Raw genomic sequence first — 20903 nt, forward strand, 5'->3', positions numbered from 1 at the left:
TCAGATAACACACGGAACATAAATTATACAATTCTGTATCATTATCAATATAGAAATACAAGTTTTATGTCATAACCATCATACAAATATATATATATATATATAGTGTCAATAGTCATAAATACTGTTTTTGCTGACTTGGAAATGTTGATTTGGTCCCTCAGCCAAGTTGCTGACACAGTTTGGAAACAACTGGGCTCCAAGCACCGGTCCCTACAACACTCACTGGGACATCCTGCACGCCCAAGAAGGATGTGGTTATTCTTTTCTTTAAACACACAGACAACATGAACAGGAGCAGGACATTCAGCCCGTCCAGTCTATCCTGTCATTCAATCAGACCCAACATTGTTCCATCCTTGCCCCCCAACACCACTCTATACCACTTTACCCAGACCATTTGGCCCCACTTGCAGTTCAACAGTCTGCCAGTGATTGACCCGCAAAATGGTGAATCCCTCTGCTCGACGCCACTGTGGGCTCAGACATTTCCACAGACGAGCCCCTCATGTCCCTTCCCCACTGTGAATGGGCTCCTTCCCCCATCCTGCTCCTGGATCCACCACTGAAATAAACATCCTCTCGGACTCCACCCTGTCCACCCCCTCACACACCTTCTTTATCCTCTCAGCAAAATCCCTCACACTCGCCCTTCTGCCGAGATCCCTCCCCATTGGGCCGGCATCAAGCCGATGAACCGAGTGGTCTCCTCCTACCTCTCAGCAGTACATCAGACTCCGGCTGCAGGAGTCGCTTCACAAACCCCCCAACTTCCCTCGGAGGGAAGTGGAAATAAATCAAAAAGCAGGACATTTACTTAAGGCTTGTTCCGCATTGACGGGGAGTTTGATGCGAGAGCGGGAGATGAAGGCCGCTGAGGTAACGCCCTCTCAGCTGCTCTGCCTCCGCTATTGGGCGTAACCAGTGATAAACATGGCTTCACACCTATGTGAAGAGTGTAACTCCTCTGTTGACTGTGAGGTGGAGTGGGTGCGTCAGGTAATTGTTACCTTAGCCGGTAATGTTCGACAGTCTCAACGCCAGTGTGACGTAAGGAATTGCACACGTGACTTCAGATCCTGGTGAGGGGGAACCCACACGTGATATCAGGCATGTGGGGGCGCAGAGTGACGTCAGATCCCGGTGTGGGAATCCCACACGTGACATCAGGCATGTGCCGGGGTTATTAAACGAACATAAATTGGACAATGATTGTATCATAAACAGAATACATGATAAATATAGATGTTTTCATTCAGTCAATATCAGACTTGTAAATGTTGCATTTTGTCCCTAAAGCAGACAGGGAGCAACCATGCTCCAAGCGTCTGTCCCCACAACACCCACTGGGACAGCCTGCAGGCCCAAGGTGGGTCTGTTCACTCCGTTGTTTAAACCCAGACACCTCAAACAAAAGACAGCCACCGGGTCCTTATATTCGGTGTCTACATTCCCCCCAGCGCTAATGCTAAGGAGGCGCTTATGAAATGGTCGAGGCTATTAGCGATCTGCAGAACGCACACCCTGATGGTCTGTTTATTGTCGCCCGTGATTTCAACCACGCGAACCTTAAGTCAGTGCATCCCAAATTCCATCAGTATGTGGATTTTGCAACAAGCGGGGAGAAGGTGTTGGACCGGGTTTACACAAACATCCCCGACGCGTACCGGGCAGAGACCCACCCCCTCCTCGGATACTCAGACCACATCTCTGTTATGCTAATCCCAGCATACAGACCGCTCGTCAGGCGCTCCAGACCAGTTCAGAAGCAGGTGAAAACCTGGCCAGCAGGAGCCATCTCTGCTCTTCAAGACTGCTTTGAGCACACTGACTGGCACATGTTCAGGGAGGCTGCAACTGATGGCGACTCTATCAAGTTAGAGGAGTACACAGCATCAGTGACCAGCTACATCAGCAAGTGCATTGATGATGTCACTGCCCAAGACCATCACTATACGTGCCAACCAGAAGCCATGGATGACCGCGGAGGTGAGTGCGCTGCTGAGGTCTCGCGACTCCGCCTTCAGATCAGGCGACAAGGCAGCATTAACAACAGCAAGGGTCAAACTGTCCCGAGCCATCAGAGGGGCAAAGCGTGCACACGCCCAGCGAATCCACAGCCACTTCCATGACAGCGGCGGCATGCGGCGCATGTGGAAGGGCATCCAGGACATCACCAATTACAAGACAACATCACCTGACTATGCAAGTGATGCCTCCCTCCCAAATGTGCTGAATAACTTCTACGCCCGGTTTGAGGAGGAAAATGACGAGGCGGCGAGGAAGTCCACCCCTCCTACAAACGACCAGGTGCTGTGTCCCACCGTGGCCGATGTGAGAAGATCCCTTTGCAGGGTCAACCCACGGAAGGCTGCTGGACCAGACGACATCCCTGGTAGAGTGCTCAGAGGATGTGCAGACCAGCTAGCAGATGTTCTCACTGACATCTTCAACATCTCCCTGAGCAGCGCCACCGTTCCAACGTGCTTCAAGGCCGCCAACATCGTCCCCATGCCGAAGAAGTCTTCAGTTTCCTGCCTAAATGACTACCGTCCCGTTGCACACATATCCATCATCATGAAGTGTTTCGAGAGGCTCGTCATGAGGCATATCAAGACCCTGCTGCCCCCTCACTGGGCCTGCTGTTGCCACCACCATCCACCTGGCCCTAATCCACCTGGACAAAAAAGACACATACGTTCGAATGCTGTTCATAGACTTAAGTTCAGCACTCAACACAATCATCCCTCAGAAACTGATTGGAAAGCTGAGCCTACTGGGCCTGAACACCTCCCTCTGCAACTGGATCCTAGACTTCCTGACTGGGAGGCCTCAGTCAGTCCGGATCGGGAACGGCATCTCCAAAACCATCACACTGAGCACAGGGGCTCCCCAGGGCTGCGTGCTCAGTCCACTGCTGTTCACTCTGCTGACCCACGACTGTGCTGCAACAGATAGCTCGAACAACATCATCAAGTTCGCCGATAACACGATCGTGGTAGGTTTCATCAGCAAGAATGACGAGTCAGCTTACAGAGAGGAGGTGCAGCGGCTAACGGACTGGTGCAGAGGCAACAACCTGTCTCTGAATGTGAACAAAACAAAAGAGATGGTTGTTGACTTCAGGAGGGCACGGAGCGACCACTCCCCACTGAACATCGACGGCTCCTCGGTAGAGATCGTTATGAGCACCAACTTTTTTGGTGTTCACCTGACGGAGAATCTCACCTGGTCCCTCAACACCAGCTCCATAGCAAAGAATGCCCAGCAGCGTCGCTACTTTCTGCGAAGGCAGAGGAAAGTCCATCTCCCAACCCCAATCCTCATCACATTCTACAGGGGTTGCATTGAGAGCATCCTGAGCAGCTGCATTACTGCCAGGTTCGGATAATTGCACCATCTGGGATCGCAAGATCATGCAGCGGATAGTGAGGTCAGCTGAGAAGATCATCGGGGTCTCTCTTCCTGCCATCACGGACATTTCCACTACACGCTGTATCCGCAAAGGAAACAGCATTATGAAGGACCCCATGCACCCGTCATACAATCTATTCTGCCTCCTGCCATCTGGGAAAATGCTCCGAAGCATTCGGGCTGTCACGACCAGACTATGCAACAGTTTCTTCTCCCAAGCTATCATAATCCTCAATACCCAGAGCATGGACTGACACCTTGCCCTATTTAGCCTGTTTATTATTTATTGTGATGCCTGTACTGTTTTTGTGCACTTTACACAGCCCTGTGTAGGTCTGTAGTCTAGTGCAGCTTTCACTGCGTTGTTTTTACGTATTTCAGTCTAGTTTTTGTACTGTGTCATGTAACACCATGGTCCTGAAAAACGTTGTCTCATTTTTACTATGTACTGTACCAGCAGTTATGGTCGAAATAACAATAAAAGTGACTTGACTTGACTTGAAGCCTTATTCGTCCTCGTTACTTCAGAGGAGATAAACCCCCGTTTTCCCACTTCAATCCGTCAACCTTACAGCTCCGCCAACTCCTTGTTGAGGAAGAGTGACATTAAAGAAACTGGCTTGTTGGATCTTTTCCGGGAGTCGGGTTAGGAAACACGTGGCGGGATCTACGGAGGGAACTCCTAAATGACGAAGCCCACATCCCCATTGGTTGATATGCTAAATGGTTATTTGCTGTCACCAATGAGGGATAAGTGAAATTCACGTCACCGCGACAGATACCGGGCACGCACAGCATGCTCAAATCGTCTCAACGTCAGCCCGGGAGCGCGAGGGTGACGAAGCTCCGCGAGAGGATGCACGTGGGCAGTGGGCGGGGCGGTGAGCTCGTTCGCGCGGTAGATGGGGAGACTGTAGAGTCAGTAAGCGCGTCCCTCGGTCCCGTACCGTGCTGGCCATTTCACCGAGTGAGTCATGGTCGATCCGCAACCCGCTGGGGTACAGCATTAACACACAAATCTCCATGTATGTAGTTAATCAATGTAGTTTTTCTTTTCAGTTCCACAATAACATTAATATCCGGCTGTTATATTGGCTTATACTAATTAAACTGTTAGAACTTTTCTAAACAGCACACCGAATGCATAAGTGGACCACTCAGCCCTCCGAAATTGCTACTGATCTGATTTAATTTTTTTTTACGCATTCCCCGATGTTCATTTCGAAAACAATTCAACCCCACTCTTTATAAAGAAACTAGGCTTTGAATGGAATCAAAGGCTTTAATTTCACTGGCCCGTGGGTACAAAGAGTTGCTGACTCCCGCGATTAACACCGGCAAGAAAAACAGGAGGGTGAGAGAGGGAGTGACGGGGTTGGGGGTGGATCTGTTGCTGCTTTTCACTACATGATGCCCTATCCACAGCCAAACCTCCCACCGTCCCTCTGAGCATTGTATCTAACTGAATATCATCTCCTTCATCATCTGATCCAACACGCTGCTTCCCATCCCGAAATGACTGAGTTTAAACCGACTCCGGCAGCTCCAGCAGTCCTGGCTGCAAAAACATCCGTTCATCTCAAGTACAGATATAACCTATGCCTTTGGTACAGGGTCAAACAGGAACATTGCGAAACCTGTTTCTGCTTGATCACAGATTCACAGGTCTGACAATTTATTGGTAGAAAGATACTTGATGACGCCAGGCTACGTAAATGTACATTATTGGTTGGCATTTGCTAGTTAGGACTGAATGAAATGTGGTGGTGGGACATTTGGCTTCAAGAGGGTTTGCTCTTAGCAGAGGCTTGCACGACGATATGCTCCAGGGCAAGTATATCATTGCATCTTGCAATAGACAGAGGAGTCAATGACATGTTCTGGAGAGCGCCCTCTTCTTTGTGGTGGCGTGTTGGGGAGGAAGCATTAAGAAGAGGGACGCCTCACGTCTTAATAAGCTGGTAAGGAAGGCGGGCTCTGTAGTGGGCAAAGTACTGGAGAGTTTAACATCGGTAGCTGAGCGACGGGCGCTGAGTAGGCTACGGTCAATTATGGATAACTCTGAACATCCTCTACATAGCACCATCCAGAGACAGAGAAGCAGTTTCAGCGACAGGTTACTATCGATGCAATGCTCCTCAGACAGGATGAAGAGGTCAATACTCCCCAATGCCATTAGGCTTTACAATTCTACCGCCAGGACTTAAGAACTTTTTAAAAGCTATTATTAATGCTTTTTGAGATAGTGATTTAGATGCATATCATATTTTTTACTGAGTTAAGTATTGTATGTAATTAGTTTTGCTACAACAAGTGTATGGGGCATTGGAAAAAAAGTTGAATTTCCCCATGGGGATGAATAAAGTATCTATCTATCTATCTATCTATCTATCTATCTATCTATCTATCTATCTATGTTGCTGTCGTTCATGTTAATTCCACATTTTTGCAATCACTACAGCAGGAAGCAGTTGCGGCGTCTTATAAAGGGAGGAAATTCTCACCGCGTTTTGAAATTATTATGACATAACACAGACAAGCAAGGAAACATCAGAAGTGATGTTTGAATTGAGCAAACAATATGAGGAATGTGCGTGGCCTCACAGAGCTGATGCCGACAGCAATTAGCAGATCTGGAGTGATTGCAACTGGCATAACTGGCACTTCCACATTTATACAGTTCCGCTCCAACTATTTCCTACCTTCCTTTGTACAGGTATGTAATGTCTAAAAGACCAGTGTTTGAGTAAATGAGACTCACCAAACTTCCTCCTGACTGAATCAATGGAATCAATGAAGGTTTCTCTCCAGTTGATGCTCTCAGTCCTCGGACTGGTTCAATTGTTGCTGTTCCCTCATCTTCAGTTGTGGTTTACTTCCAGTCGTTGGCTTTTCTTCCAATAAACCTCTCACCGCAGGTCTAACTTTAACCAGAGAGAATAGAGTATGTTACTAATACAAATGAGAACAAAGCATTAAACTGAAATTTAAATATTGAACGCATATATCATGATCCGAGTGAAGAAATCTGTAACTGTCACTCACACTTTTCAAAGCCTGACATGGGATGCAAAAGAACACACACAAAATGCTGGAGGAACTCATCAGGCTAGGCAGCATCTGTATGTCGACGCTGCTCTCTTCCATAGACGCTGCCTGGCCTGCTGAGTTCTTCCAGCATTTTGTGTGTGTTGCTTGGATTTCCAGCGTCTGACGATTTTCTCTTGTTTGTGATGGGATACAATGAAGTCATCGCTCAGTCATAGTATAAGATACAAGTCATAATACATCGGAGTAGAATTGGATGACTCGGTCATTCTAGTCTGTTGCTCAATCATTCATGGAAGATTTTATTTTCAACACCTTATTCTCGCTTCCCTGCTATAACACTCAACCTATTTAGCAACCCAAAATGTGAATATACCCAACGATAGCCTCCACCACCCTCTGTGACATCAAACTTCACATTCCACCAACCTTTGGCTGAAGAAATTTCTCTCAGCTCAGTTTTTAAGTGAAGCTTCTTTATTTCTGAGGCAGCACTCTCAGATCCCAGACTCTCCGTCTAATCAAGCCACCCTGTCCATTCTCACTGCATCCAGACTTGTTGCTATTCAGTTGGTGTAAATAATCACTCCCGCCCTATCTACTCACCCCCCCCCCCCGAACACTATCCCTGTGAACTGCACTGAACACAGGCCCAGGGCCATCACTGCTCCACACGCATAAAGCTTATGATTCCTCAGCTTATTTTGTGAACCTTGTTAGCAACAACTGTACTGAATACATTTCCGTGAAAAACAGGACATTTGGTACAAGGATAATGTACTGGGAAAAATCTGGTTTCTTTACTCTTCTATTAACTCTCACAAAACGAGCGCAGGTGCCCTGTTCCATTCACAGAGGATATAAAATGTTCCAGGGTGAATGTAATAAAGAGAAACTGGAATCACAAGAAATGCTCAGCAGGTAAGGAATTGCTGTGGGGAGAGGAAAAAAGATAGCGATTCAGTTTCCTAACCTTTCGTCAGAATGGATTCATCCAGTTTCTAGTGGAAAATCTTGGGGTGCTCTCCATGGAGCGGTAGGGACTGAGGGAAGATCTATAGAGGATTATAAGATTATGAAAGACATTGACAGAGTAGACAGGGAGTATCTTTTCGCTGGTTAGAAATGTCTAATATCAGAGGCCATGCAATGAAGGTGTGAGCGAGTAAATGCAATGGAAATGTGAGGGTAAGTTGTTTTACTCAGAGAGGTGTGGATGCCTGGAATGCGCTGTCTGTTATGGTGGGGGAATCAAATACATCGGAGGCTTTTAAGAGACGTTTAGATAGATGTGTGTGAGGAAGATTGAGAGGATATGGACATTTTGCAGGTAGGAGATTTTTGGGGGGGTGTTGATATACTTTTCAGCTGGTTTGGCACACCATTGTGGCCGAAGGGCCTGTTCCTGTGATGTTCTGTTCCATGTTCTGTTCTATCTTCAGCATCTTGAGTTTCCCTTTGACTCCCACTGGCAGATAGACAGGTGACAGTGAAGAGGAATTTCCAAATGTGAATTGATTTCTGAAACCCCGGGCTATTTCTACTGGTGCAAACACTAAACAGCGTATTTAATCACAACCTCTCCCTGTGAGGGATGGAATGCGAACTCATTCTCTGCTTCGCTTTCAAGGGAAATTCAGAACCAAACATTTGAGCACAGAACAGGAATACTCGCTCAACATCTCATAAAACCGGACAACTTGATCCCCGGTTCATTTTATCTGGGTCAAAACATGTGTGGTATCCCAGGATCCAACCTCAGAGGGTCACAGCCCGCACCGAGAGCCTCGCACATCTTTTCCAGATCACACACTGAGAGATTCACGCTACCAATATCCAGCCCCGGAGACGTCTGCTTCATTGAGGAAGGAGGAACATCCAGCCGCATCTGTAAAAGAACCGACGTAGACCGAAGCCCAAACACAGACAGTCCCATATTCCCGGAGCCTCCATCCCAAGATTGTATCTCAAGCACCAGCTCTCCCAGGGCTCTTTGCTGCCGGTAATATGCGGCAGTGTCTCAGCTAATCCCAGTTCAAAACCTTACACTCCCACACCAACCCATGACAGAACTGGGGCCTGATGATCCTTTGTCTGGATGGAGATCAGCCGGGAAACATGGACACTGGGTCACGAAGAGGGTGCTGATACATTTCAACTTGTCTCCTCAGTTACATTGAACACATTTGTTCATTATTTTATTGGCGACAGTCATCAAGCCCAGGTCAATTAACAGCAACTTTCCCCGTCGTGTAACAAGAACAATATTTTTTAAATATAACATTGAAAATATAGCACTGGAAACTGAGTACAGGATATTTCTTTGTTCTTTTGATGCACAAAACACTGACTGATTGCAAGATGTTTGACACACTGAACAGAATCGCATAAATGCAATCCCTACAATCATTAGTTGTTCCTTCATTCCAGTACAGACATCATCCGTCCCGCACAGTGAATGATCAAAGCATCCTCGTATCAACACTGGCTGCTGAGGCCCCTGTCTCTCCGCTGAGAGTCAGTAAACAGAGAGAGATAAACATGTTCAACTCTCCTTGCAGCTCCAGCGAGCTGTTGCCCTGGCGACGGAGGAAGTGGCTTGCAAAGATAACTGAAAAAGGAAATAATACTCAACTTGACATGTTCTGAATTTTATTATGGCAAAGATGAAATGATCATTCAGCCATTTTGTAACGGTGAAACTAAAATTCCACTGGTTGTATTTACCCTGTCGAGGTGCATTCAGCCAATCTCACGGTGGTTCCATCTCTACAGAACTTCCAGCAGTGCAGACGCTGGTCCAAAATAAAAACACGTTGTTGGATACAACCCGTCTGCAACAAATGTCGATTATGTGTTCAAGTTTAATGTAGATTCATAGAGCCTTTAGAGCACAGACAGAGGACTCTTAGCCCGTCCATTCCGTGCTATGTTCGGTCCGGTACCATCAGCCTGCACCCAGACCATAGCCCTCTAGACCACCCTCACCTATGTACCTACACAGACATCTCTTACATACTACAATTGAACCTTCATCTCTAATACGGCTGGGAGCTCTTTCAGCATTCGCACCGCCCTCAGAGTGAAGCAGTTACCCCTCAGATTCCCTTAAGTATTTCACTTTTTAAGGATGCGTACAGCTCCTCTACTCTTACACCACTGGGAAGGTCAGAACACAACTTGGTGCATCTCAAACTCTGCTACGTGCATCTGGTGAAGAGTAAACCTGCAACCTCGAGGTCAGTGAGGAAATGGTCAGGGGGAGGCTTATGAGGCACTCCAGGATCGTTTTGAGGTGACAGACTGGCAGGCACGCTGTGAGCCACATGGAGAGGACATTGATGGGCTCACAGAGTGCATCACTGGTTACATCAATTTCTGTGTGGACTGCAATGTTCCGGCAAGAACTGTCCTTTGTTATTCAAATAACAAGCCATGGGTAATGAAGGACATTAAGGACATCCTGAACGCTAAAAAGAGGGTGTTTCGAGATGGAAATAGGGAGGAGCTGAGGACAATACAGAGGGACCTGAAAGCCAAGATCAAGGAGTCTAAAGATAAGTATAGGAGGAAGCCTGAGTGGAAACTCCAACAGAACAACATGAGAGAGGTCTGGAGTGGGATGAGGACCATCACTGGGTTCCGGCAAACTAGCAACAGAGGAGCAGAAGGCAGTGTGGACAGGGCCAACGAACTTAACCTGCTCTTCAACAGATTTGACACAGTGGCCCCTGCCCATCCCCTCATGATTCTTCTGTGTCGGCTCCCAACCAACACATACTCTACTGTCCACTCCTACCCTTCCTCACAGCCCCCTACCCTGCTCTCGTGACTACACACCTCCTACATTTGAAACCACCATGGTGGGCTTCACAGCTGAGCAGGTGAGAAGACAGCTGAAACGTCTCCACCCAAGCAAGGCTGCAGGCTCGGATGGTGTCAACCCCAGGCTGCTCAAAGCCTGTGCCCCCCCCCCCCACATCTATGTAGAGTACTTCACCATGTATTCAACCTTAGCTTGAGTCTCCAGAGGGTTCCTGTGCTGTGAAAGAAGTCCTGCCTCGTCCCTGTACCGAAGACGCCGCGCCCCAGTGGCTCTAATGACTACAGACCGGTGGCATTGACCTCCCACATCATGACCCTGGAGGGACTTGATCTAGAGCAGCTCCGGCCTATGGTTGGGCCACACTTAGACCACCTCCAGTTCGCCTATCAGCCCCGACTAGGAGTTGAGGATGCCATTGTCTACCTGTTGCACCGTGTCTTCACCCACCTGGACAAGCCGGCGAGCACTGTGAGGGTCATGTTTTTTGACTTCTCCAGTGCGTTCAACACCATCCGCCCAGCTCTGCTATGTGAGAAGCTGACAGTGATGCAGGTGGATGCTTCCCTGGTGTCATGGATTATTGATTACCTGACTGGCAGACCACAGTACGTGCGCTTGCAACACTGTGTGTCAGACAGAGTGGTCAGCAGCACTGGGGCTCCACAGGGGTCTGTCCTGTATCCCGTTCTCTTCACCATCTACACCTTGGACTTCAACTACTGCACAGAGTCTTGCCATCTTCAGAAGTTTTCTGATGACTCTGCCATAGTTGGATGCATCAGCAAGGGAGATGAGGCTGAGCTGAATCACCTGCAGCTTAATGTGAAAAAGACTAAGGAGATGGTGGTGGACCTGAGGAGGTCTAAGGCACCGGTAACCCCTGTTTCCATCCAAAGGGTCAGTGTGGACATGGTGGAGGATTACAAATACCTGGGGATACGAATTGAAAATAAATTGGACTGGTCAAAGAACGCTGAGGCTGTCTACAAGAAGGGTCAGATCTGTCTCTATTTCTTGACGAGACTGAGGTCCTTTAACATCTGCCGGACGATGCTGAGGATGTTCTACGAGTCTGTGGTGGCCAGTGCTATTACGTTTGCTGTTGTGTGCTGGAGCAGCGGGCTGAGGGTAGCAGACACCAACAGAATCAACAAACTCATTCGTAAGACCAGTGATGTTGTAGGGGTGGAACTGGACTCTGACAGTGGTGTCTGAAAAGAGGATGCTCTCCAAGTTGTATGCCATCTTGGACAATGACTCCCATCCACTGCATAATGTACCGGATAGGCACAGGAGTACATTCAACCAGAGACTCATTCCACCTAGATGCAACACTGAACGTCATAGGAAGTCATTCCTGCCTGTGGCCATCAAACTTTACAACTCCTCCCTCGGAGTGTCAGACACCCTGAGCCAATAGGCTTGTCCTGGACATATTTCCACTTGGCATGATTAACTTGTTATTATATAATTATTTATGGTTTTATATTGCTATGTTTCTACACTATTCTTGGTTGGTGCGGCTGTAACGAAACCCAATGTCCCTCGGGATCAATAAAGTCTGTCTGTCTGTCTTTTTGCCCTAAATTCACCCTCAGATGGGCAAGCGCTTAACTGCATTCACACTATTTATACTACAATACATTTGTATAAATCCAGCAGGGGTTTTCCAACATGGGATCTCTTTAAGACACTATCTAACTCTGCTTCTCCCTTAATGGATCTGTATTCCCATGTCAATTTGTTTTGTCCCACATTGCAGACCCCCTACTAGTCAATGAGTAAGTTATATACTCGTTTGCCCTGCCAAAATGCAACACCCCACACTTATCTGTATTAAATTCCATCTGTTAGTTTTCAATCCAATTTCCCAGTTCCACACAACTTCGTTTCCCAAGAGACTTGAATCTTTCCAAGGCAGTGTGCTAACAAGCTACAAATGAAACAAAAACTCAACAGATAATCTGTCGAAAGATAATTTTTTTTCCGGTCTAACACCCTGTGTCGGATGGCTTTGAACAATTTCTAATTTGATTTCAAGTTCCCAGCATCTTGAGTGTTTCTTTAATTTCAGCTGCTCACAGACAGACGACAGTGAGAAGGAATTTCCAAACACGGTGAGGATACTGAACCCGACGTAGGTAACCAATGATGCAAACACTGAACAGCTCATTCCAGGTACTCACTACCTCTGTGTATTGAGATTACCTCTCAGATCCCTTCGATCGGACTCCCCAACCCTGGGAAACGAAGCCTGGTGTATGTAGCTGGGCATCAAGGGCTTCACAGACTACGTGAGGGAAAAGGTAGCCTTGACTGTACCAGTAACGCTTCCCTCCCTGGCGCTCTAAGCACTGCTTCGAGGCACAACACAAGCCAGTCACGAAAACTACCCCCCGCCACCCCGAGAGCTGAGCAGTCAATGTCTGTAACAGAAGACGTAATAAGGTCTCTGCAAGGGTGCTGGGCCAGAAAACATCCAGGCTGAGCTCGCATACAGTGTGCACATCAGCGCATTGATCTCTTCACGGCCATTGCCAACACTTCACTCTTCCAGGCTGCCGTTCTCACCGGCTTCAAATCAGCCACCATCCTCCCTGTACCAACGAACTCGACACATTCAGAACAAACCGATCTGACGCCAGTTAGTGTGGCGTTCATTGACGGCTGATAACGGCACATATCAAAAACTCCAATCCTTACTCACTGGGCACTCACCAATAAACGTACGTACCGAATCACTCCAGGACAGATGCCATAGCATCTGTCATTCCCCTTGACCTGACACACACTAAAAACAGGGACACTTGTGTCAGAATGCTGTTTCTGAATTTCAGTTCGGCATGTAACACTATAGTCCCACAGACATTGGTGAACCAATTCCTTCTCAGCCATCTAATTACACCACTGCTCAACTGGATGTTGGGCTTCCTAGCTAACAGACCACAGACAGTCAGGATGCACAACCGCTGTTCCTTCCCATTATCCAGAACTTGGCTGTGTGCTGAGCCCACTGTTGTACACTCCACTCACACAGTCTGCATGGCCAAACACCCAACAACCACACTGAAATTAAAATCGCCGGTGACACAGTGTGGTGGGGCTCATCAGGAACAATAATGAAATGTCATACAGAGAAAATAGCTTAAGACCTGGAGCCAGTCAAATAACCTCTTTCCCAATGTCAACAAGACAAAGGGGATGGTTATCGATTTCTTTTTCCCGCTTGATTTTATAAACCTACAACGTCACCCAAATTTGTATGTGCTCCGTGGAATAAAGATCCAACTTGACCAACCTTTCCCTATAACTTGGCCCTCTAGCTCAGGCAGAATCCTCATCAATCTCTTCATCACCCTCTCCAGCTTGATAATAGTTTTCCTACAATATGGTGACCACAACTGTACGGAATACTCGGTGTAGCCTCACAGGCTATTTATATAACTGCAATACGATGTCTGCAAACCAAAACTCAATGCCTGACTGAATAAGGCCAGCATGGATAAAGCCTTCTTTTCCACCCTCTATACCTGCACGTCCGCTTTCAGCGAAAGTTACCCTGGTAACCCCAGCTCGCTCTGTTCCACAACGCTTGGTGCGCCGTCATTCAGCATACCAGGCGCACCACGGTTTCACGGTCCAAAACGCACCATCTTTCACTTGTCCAAATTGAAAACCATTTGCTGTATCTCAGTCTATCTCCATCACTGACCAACATCTCTTTGAAGTACATTATAACATGTTGCAATATCAACAAGAGCCCTTGAAGACTCCCTAGTATCACAACTTGCTAGCCGTGCTATGTGTATTCATAAACAAATCAAAGTCATGAATGACATATTTCAATACCAACACGCACATCACAGTCGTCACAAGCCTCCATTCGCTAAATCCAACTTGAGTTATCGTCCTGTGTTTGCTGACATCGAGTCGGGTCAACATTGTTGTCTCTTTCTAAAACGTCATCATGATTGGCAAGCTCGGCTCCGCTGGGCGGTGTAATCGGTGATTTCCCCACAACCAAAGTCCAAACGCTCCGATCATCTTTTTCGCTGCAAACTGAAGAGATTCAAACCCAGCTGAACAACCTGGAGTAGAGCTTGTATACTGCCTGTTCTATAATCTCAGGGACTCCATTCCAGATTTGCAGCTCCCCTGCGACGCTTCGCTGCCGGCGATTTGCCGTGGGTTTCCTGCCACTTCTGATTCACATATTAAGGTGGAACTGGAACCAAACAAGTATTATAACCTACATAAAGACTGCTCAGTGACGCTTTGGGACCGACGATTTGTCGTGGTGATCCTGGCATTTCCGATTCACAAACTGAACCTAATGATCGTCTATCCATCTTACTTCAAAATTCCTGCAAAAGAACATTGTCCCCCCCCTCTCCCTCTCCCCCTCTCTCCCTCTCCCCCTCTCCCCCTCTCCCCCCTCTCTCCCTCTCCCTCTCCCTCCCTCCCTCTCTCTCTCTCTCTCTCTCTCTCTCTCTCTCTCTCTCTCTCTCTCTCTCTCTCTCTCTCTCTCTCTCTCTCTCTCTCTTTTACTGCACAGATATTATCTGACTGCAAAATGTTGGGGGCGCCCAATACTGTTCAACAGATCTGTGTAATGCCAGCCCCACCCCTCCTAATTTGTTAGTTCTCAGTCCATTCCTACGCGTGTGTAATACATTCCATACAGTCAATGCTCACAGCATCCTTTCCTCCCACTATCTCTCTGTTGCAGTTGCTCCCGAGGCCACTTTCTCTACGCTAAGAAGCGGTGACCACAGAGCGATAAATGTGTGCAATATTTCTTGCAGCTACCGAGGGCTGTTACCCTGAAAACGGAGGAAGTGGTTCACCGAAAATCATCGAGAAAGGAAATAACAAACTCAACATAATATGCTCTGCGTTTCATTGTGACAAAAATCAGCACAGAAGCCATTTTGTAAGGCTGAAACTAAAATTTAAATGGCTTAATGGCTGCCTTTACCCTGCCTCGTGCTGTATTCAATTAAACATCAATTAACCGAACAAAGAGACACAGTTCCTGGAAAACATAGTAAAGTAAAAGTGCAGTACAATACTTGAGAATGAGACAAAGGTTAGAAAAAAGATTGTTGACATATATCATTGACGTGGTGAGGTACAGGCTGGAAGGAAATTGAACAAGAAGTTGTAACATATTGATCTGTGTGGATGGTATGTAAAACAGAATTTTCACTGTACGTTGGTACATGGCAATAATAAACCATTCCTCACTTAAATTGTGTGGAAACCTTAGACAGTCTGAGTTTCAGCTCCGGAACTTCGGGAGGGTGATTTCATCGAAGTGTACAAATTTTTGAGGAACAGGCAAGAGGAAAAGGCTTAATTCTCGCATTAATAGGGATATGTACCCGGAAACATTCGCTGCTCTTCGGCGGGTCGTAACAGTGGAATGGAGTCAAGAAACAAAAAAAAAACTGCCCACACAGAAAGAGGGGACGTCACAAATCTGGATCTCATTACCTAGTCTGAACTGACGAAAGATAAAACTACTCATACACATGGAGCAGCGTCCCGCAAACGCGATTACTCCGTTTAACCTCCGGCTGCAACAGGCCGAATTTCCCCAGGTACAGCGCAACTGATGATTGCAGTCCCGGCATCACCAGATTACCCGTTCCTCGGGCTAAAGCAACAAGTGCTGAGCGGCGGCTCATCTCAGGCGGTTGGCTGTGAAGGTCCTACAACCCGGACCGACCCGCCAGTTCGGGTGAATTAACGGGACTCAAACATGCCCGCTCGGAAGGACCTCAAATACTCACCGGTGGGAACTTGATGTATTTGCCTCGCAGACAGCGATCCTACCCCCGCCTCCCCGCGACGATGCGCTTCAACTCAGAACGGAAAGCAAACCAAGACTGAGCATGCGCAATTTGAGTCCCCGCGTCTTCAGAGCCGGGGCGGGACTTTTGGAGGCGGAGCAAAGAGCATAGACCATAGACCATGGAGCACAGAGTTGTTCAAAAAAATTAATAATAATAATAATAATAATAATAATAATAATAATAATAATTCGACTCCCTATTTTATTTTGGTGGAAATATTAGAGAACCTTGTTTGCAGATTTGAATCCTCTGGAAGGAGGCTTAACTGAAGTGTACACATTTTCGACACACACAGATCAATGGAAAGGCTTAATTCTCCCATAAATACGGTCGTACATCGGGAAACATTAAATGCACCGCAGCTCGTAACAGTGAAATGAGTCAAGAAAAAAAAAATACCCACCCACAATGAGAGGGCGTGACAGATCTGGATCTTATTGCCTTGACAGAACGGAAGAAAGATTAAAATGAACAACCATGATAAACAAACCCGCAGATGTTGCAGATCTGCGCTAAAATGGGAAAATGGAGCGGGATGTAGTGACGGGCTGAAGGTCTCCCTCCTAAACTGGTGACTCTTCTCTTCGCCCCTCACACGCTGCATGACCCAGCTGCCGCATTTTCCACATTATTTCATAATTACACCTCCGTTTCGTCCCCCTTTCTCCACTCTTCGGTCAACGATTTACGGGTTCGGCCCCCATACCAGACCGCCATACAGTTTACACCCAGACCTGAAATGTGCAGGTTCTTTTCAAATCAGTTCAATGTTTACAAACACTAACTTCTATACGCATTCCCCCTGCCTCACTGGAGACTAAGAATGTAACATCACCAAGGGAGAAACTTCAGGAGATCATTCAGCCCATCGAACGATCAAAAAGATGGCGGCTGCGCTCCCATCTCAGCCACATGTTTCTGCCCGATCCTCATTTCCTCGATCCCACACATCTGCCGACCTCAGTTTTACGCGAGGACCATCATGAATCTTTACTGCCTTCTCAGGTGGGGATTCACAAACATTCACCACCCTCGGAGTTAGAGACATTTCCCCCCCCATTTCAGTCCCGAAGAATCCACACCATTTTTCATTGGTTCAACCGCTGCTGATGTTGTGCATTTCAATGTGTTCACTTATTCGTCCTCGGTTCTCTAAATTAAAGGCTTATCGCGTTTTATATTTATTTGCATGATGACCCGGCCTCTCCAGGGTTCAGTCTGGTGATTCTTCATTGCATTCCCTGTCACAGAAACACTCTAACCTCTGTGTTACTCCACTATGAAATGAAAGCTTACAAAATTCTTGAGGAACTCGGCAGGTCAGGTAGCATCTGCAGAAAAGAGTTGGCAGACGACATTTCGACCGAGCCCCTTCTTCAGGACTGAGACGGAAGAGGGGAGATGCCTAAATTAAAAGGTAGTGGGAGCGCAAAGAGGCCTTCTGGAAGGGGATAAGGGAAGCCAGGTGGGTGGGAAGCTGCTGGAGAAGAAAGAATCTTATAGGAGAGGAGAATGGACAATAAGAGAAAGTGACGGAGGAGGGGCCCAGAGAAAGTATTAAGATGTGTGAAGAAATAAAAGGACAGAATGTGGAATAGGGAAAGGGGGGAGAGGCGAAAATTTTCATCACCGGAAGGAGAAATCGTTATTTCTCCTGTTGGGGTTACCTACTGTATCCGGGGTTCCCGGTGTGGCCTCTTGCATGTAAGTGAACCACGACGTAAACTGGAGATCACTTCTCATTCCCATTCCGACATGTCAGTCCATGGCCTCCTCTATTGTCGTGATAAGGGTACACTCAGATTCGAGGAGAAACAACTTGTATTCCTTTTGCGTAGCCTTCAAGCTGTCACTATGAACATTGATGTCTCGAATTTCTGGTAATTGCCACCCCCTTCACCATTCCCCATTATCTGCCCATAACTTCCCTCTGGTGCTCCTCCCCCCTCGTTTTTATCCATCGTTTCTGCCCTCTCATAACAGATTCCCCCTTCTTCAGACCTTTATTTCGTTCACCAATCAGCATTCCGGATCTTTGCTTCACCAATCGCCTGCGACCTTGTACTACTTCCTCCACTCCCACACCTTTCTTTTTCTTTGACTTCTCTCCTTCCATTACAGTCCTGAAGAATGGCCTCGCCCTGACCTGCTGAGTTTCTCCAACACACTGTGTGTTGCTTTCAGAAAAGTTGCTAATGAAACATTCAGTTAAACTAACGCTTTTTGTCTATACAGCGGCCATATTCTTCCGTTTTCCTCACATCAACCTGCCGATGTAAATGGCTCTTAAAGGCCACTAACGTATATGCATCTTCCATCAGCCAGTCTGCACATTCCAGCTACCCACCACTCTCTGTGTAAAAGAACTTTTCTCCCACATCTTGCATCTCTTCTAAAATAACCCCCATCTCACCTTAAATGCATGGCCTTTTGTATAAGTAATTTTAACTCGAGGAAAATATATTTTCTCTGTACTCTATCTATGCCTCTCGTAATCCTATAATCCTTCTGGAAGTCTCACACCAGCCTGCAGTGCTCCAGAAAAACACAACCCAAGTTTGTCCAACCTCTCGTTATAACTCATGCCCCAGTATCCGGGCAATGCCCTGGTAAACCTCATCTGCATCCTCTCCTAAGCCTTGACATCCTTCCTAAAATGAGGCGACCAGAACTGTATGAAATAATCCGGTTGTGGCCTAATTCGTGTTTTATAAAGCTGCAACATATTTTCCTGTCTTTTTAACTCAATGCCTTGACGAATAAAGGCAAGCATTCCCGTTGCCGTCTTAACCACCCTATTAATCTGTGTAAACACGAGGAAATCTGCAGATGCTGGAAATTCAAACAACAACACACACAAAATGCTGGTAGAACACAACAGGCAAGGCAGCATCTATAGGGAGAAGCGCTGTCGACGTAGATGCTGCCTAGCCTGCTGTGTTCTATAGCATTTTGTGTGTGTTGTTATTAATCTGTGTGGTCCCTTTCAGGGAACTGTGAACATGGATCCAAGATCCCTCTGTTTATTAACACTGTTCAGGGTCTGGCATTTAACAGCGTACTGTCTCTTTACAGTTGACCTACCAAGCTGCCAAGGTGATCATAACTAATCAAATCTCACTAAGATCTCTCAGGTCCTGTTGAATTTATTACCAAGTGCACAAGTACGGGAAGGTACAGGTACAGAGAAACACTGACTTGTGGCAGCATCACAGGCAAGTACATTCAGATAACACACGGAACACAAATTATACAATTCTCTGTGCGTAACAATATAGAAATACAAGTTTTATGCTATTAACACTATATAAATATGATATTTATGTCATTAACAATGCGTAAGTACGCATTTTATGTCATGATCAACATACAAATACACATTTTGTGTGAATAACAGCCTTGGAAATGTTGTATTTGGTCCTTCAGACAAATTGTTGACACAGTTTAGGAATAACTAGTCTCCAAGCACTTTAAGACCCACTGGGACATCCTGCCGGCCGAAAAAGGGTCTGTTCATACCTTCCCTTTAATCACACATACAACAGGAAAAGAAGAAGACCACTCCGCTCCTATAGCCCATCCAATAAGACCCCAGGCCGAAACATCCTTCCCCTCAACACCCCTGCTATCCACACTTTGCCCGGACCGTAGGCCCCACTTGCAGGTCAATAATCTGCCGGCGTTTGCCCCCTAATATGGTGAACCCCTTTGCTCGCCACCACCGTGGGCTCAAACATTTCCACAGATGAGACCGTCCTGTCCCCACCGGGACAAACATCCTGACCGCCCCCTCTCTCACCATCATCCTTTCAATAAAATTCCCCCTCCCTCCTTCTTCGGCCAGGATCCCTCCCTCCCTCTCGCAACCCCGGAGAGCCGGAATCTCCGATGGGCCGAGCGGTCTCCTCCTACCTCTCAGGGATAAATCAGACTACGGCCGCAGGTGACGCCAAATAATTATCACTTTGCCCGGATCATGGGCCCCACCTGCAGGGCAACAGACTGCCGGTGTTTGCCCCCAATGTGGTGAATCCCTCTGCTCGACACCACTGTGGGCTCAGACATTTCCACAGCTGAGCCCCTCCTCTGCCCACCGGTACAAACATCCTGTCCGCCCTCTCTCACACCACCTTCATCCTTTCAATAAAATTCCCCTCTCCCTCCTTCTTCTGCCGACGGACGGAGCAGTCTCCTCCTACCTCTCAGCCATACATTAGACTCTGGCCGCAGGAGACGTTTCACAAATACAAACAACTTACCTCGGAGGGAAATCGAAATGAATTAAAAAAACGGATATCTACTTTAAGTTTTTTTTTCCATTTTGGCGGTGAGTTTGGAGCGGGTGCTGGCTGCAGTTCAGCGGGGTTAACGCCTTCTCAGCAGGTCTGCCTCCGCTACTGGGTGTAATCAGTGACTGACATCGCTTCACACCAATGGGAATAGCGTAGCTCATGAATCCTCTGTTCGCTGTGGGGAGAGAGGTTGGGGTTGGGAGGGGCACGTGAATAGTAGCTCAGCCGTTAAACCAAACAAGCGGGAGCACTGCAACGCGCGTTTGCTGTAAGGTACTGCTCACGTGACGAAAGATCCCGGTGAGGAGAATCTATGAGCGATGTCAGGCACGTAGGGGCGCCGGTCTGATGTCACCCGTCGGACAGCGTTCCTTATTGGACTTTTCTTACGTTTTCAGTGGGACAGCAACATTAATCACGGGTGTCATCACTGAATCCAGTGTTAGGTTATGTAAAGACCCATTT

The 20903-nt window shown here is 47.2% G+C and overlaps 1 protein-coding gene across 1 annotated transcript in view; it reads right to left on the minus strand.

Moving 5' to 3' along the window:
• The window catches only part of LOC140722657 (NACHT, LRR and PYD domains-containing protein 3-like), a 57163-nt gene extending 40993 nt beyond the window's left edge, over nt 1-16170 (minus strand). The window contains exons 1-2 of the mRNA XM_073037371.1: nt 16084-16170; nt 6176-6338 (exon numbers count right to left, since the gene is read on the minus strand). The gene's annotated coding sequence lies outside the window, so the exon portion shown is untranslated. The remainder of the gene's footprint in view (nt 1-6175; nt 6339-16083) is intronic.
• Nucleotides 16171-20903: the final 4733 nt, after the last annotated feature.

This window comes from Hemitrygon akajei, unplaced genomic scaffold (assembly GCF_048418815.1).
Source record: "Hemitrygon akajei unplaced genomic scaffold, sHemAka1.3 Scf000082, whole genome shotgun sequence".
In the NCBI taxonomy this organism is placed as follows: domain Eukaryota; kingdom Metazoa; phylum Chordata; class Chondrichthyes; order Myliobatiformes; family Dasyatidae; genus Hemitrygon; species Hemitrygon akajei.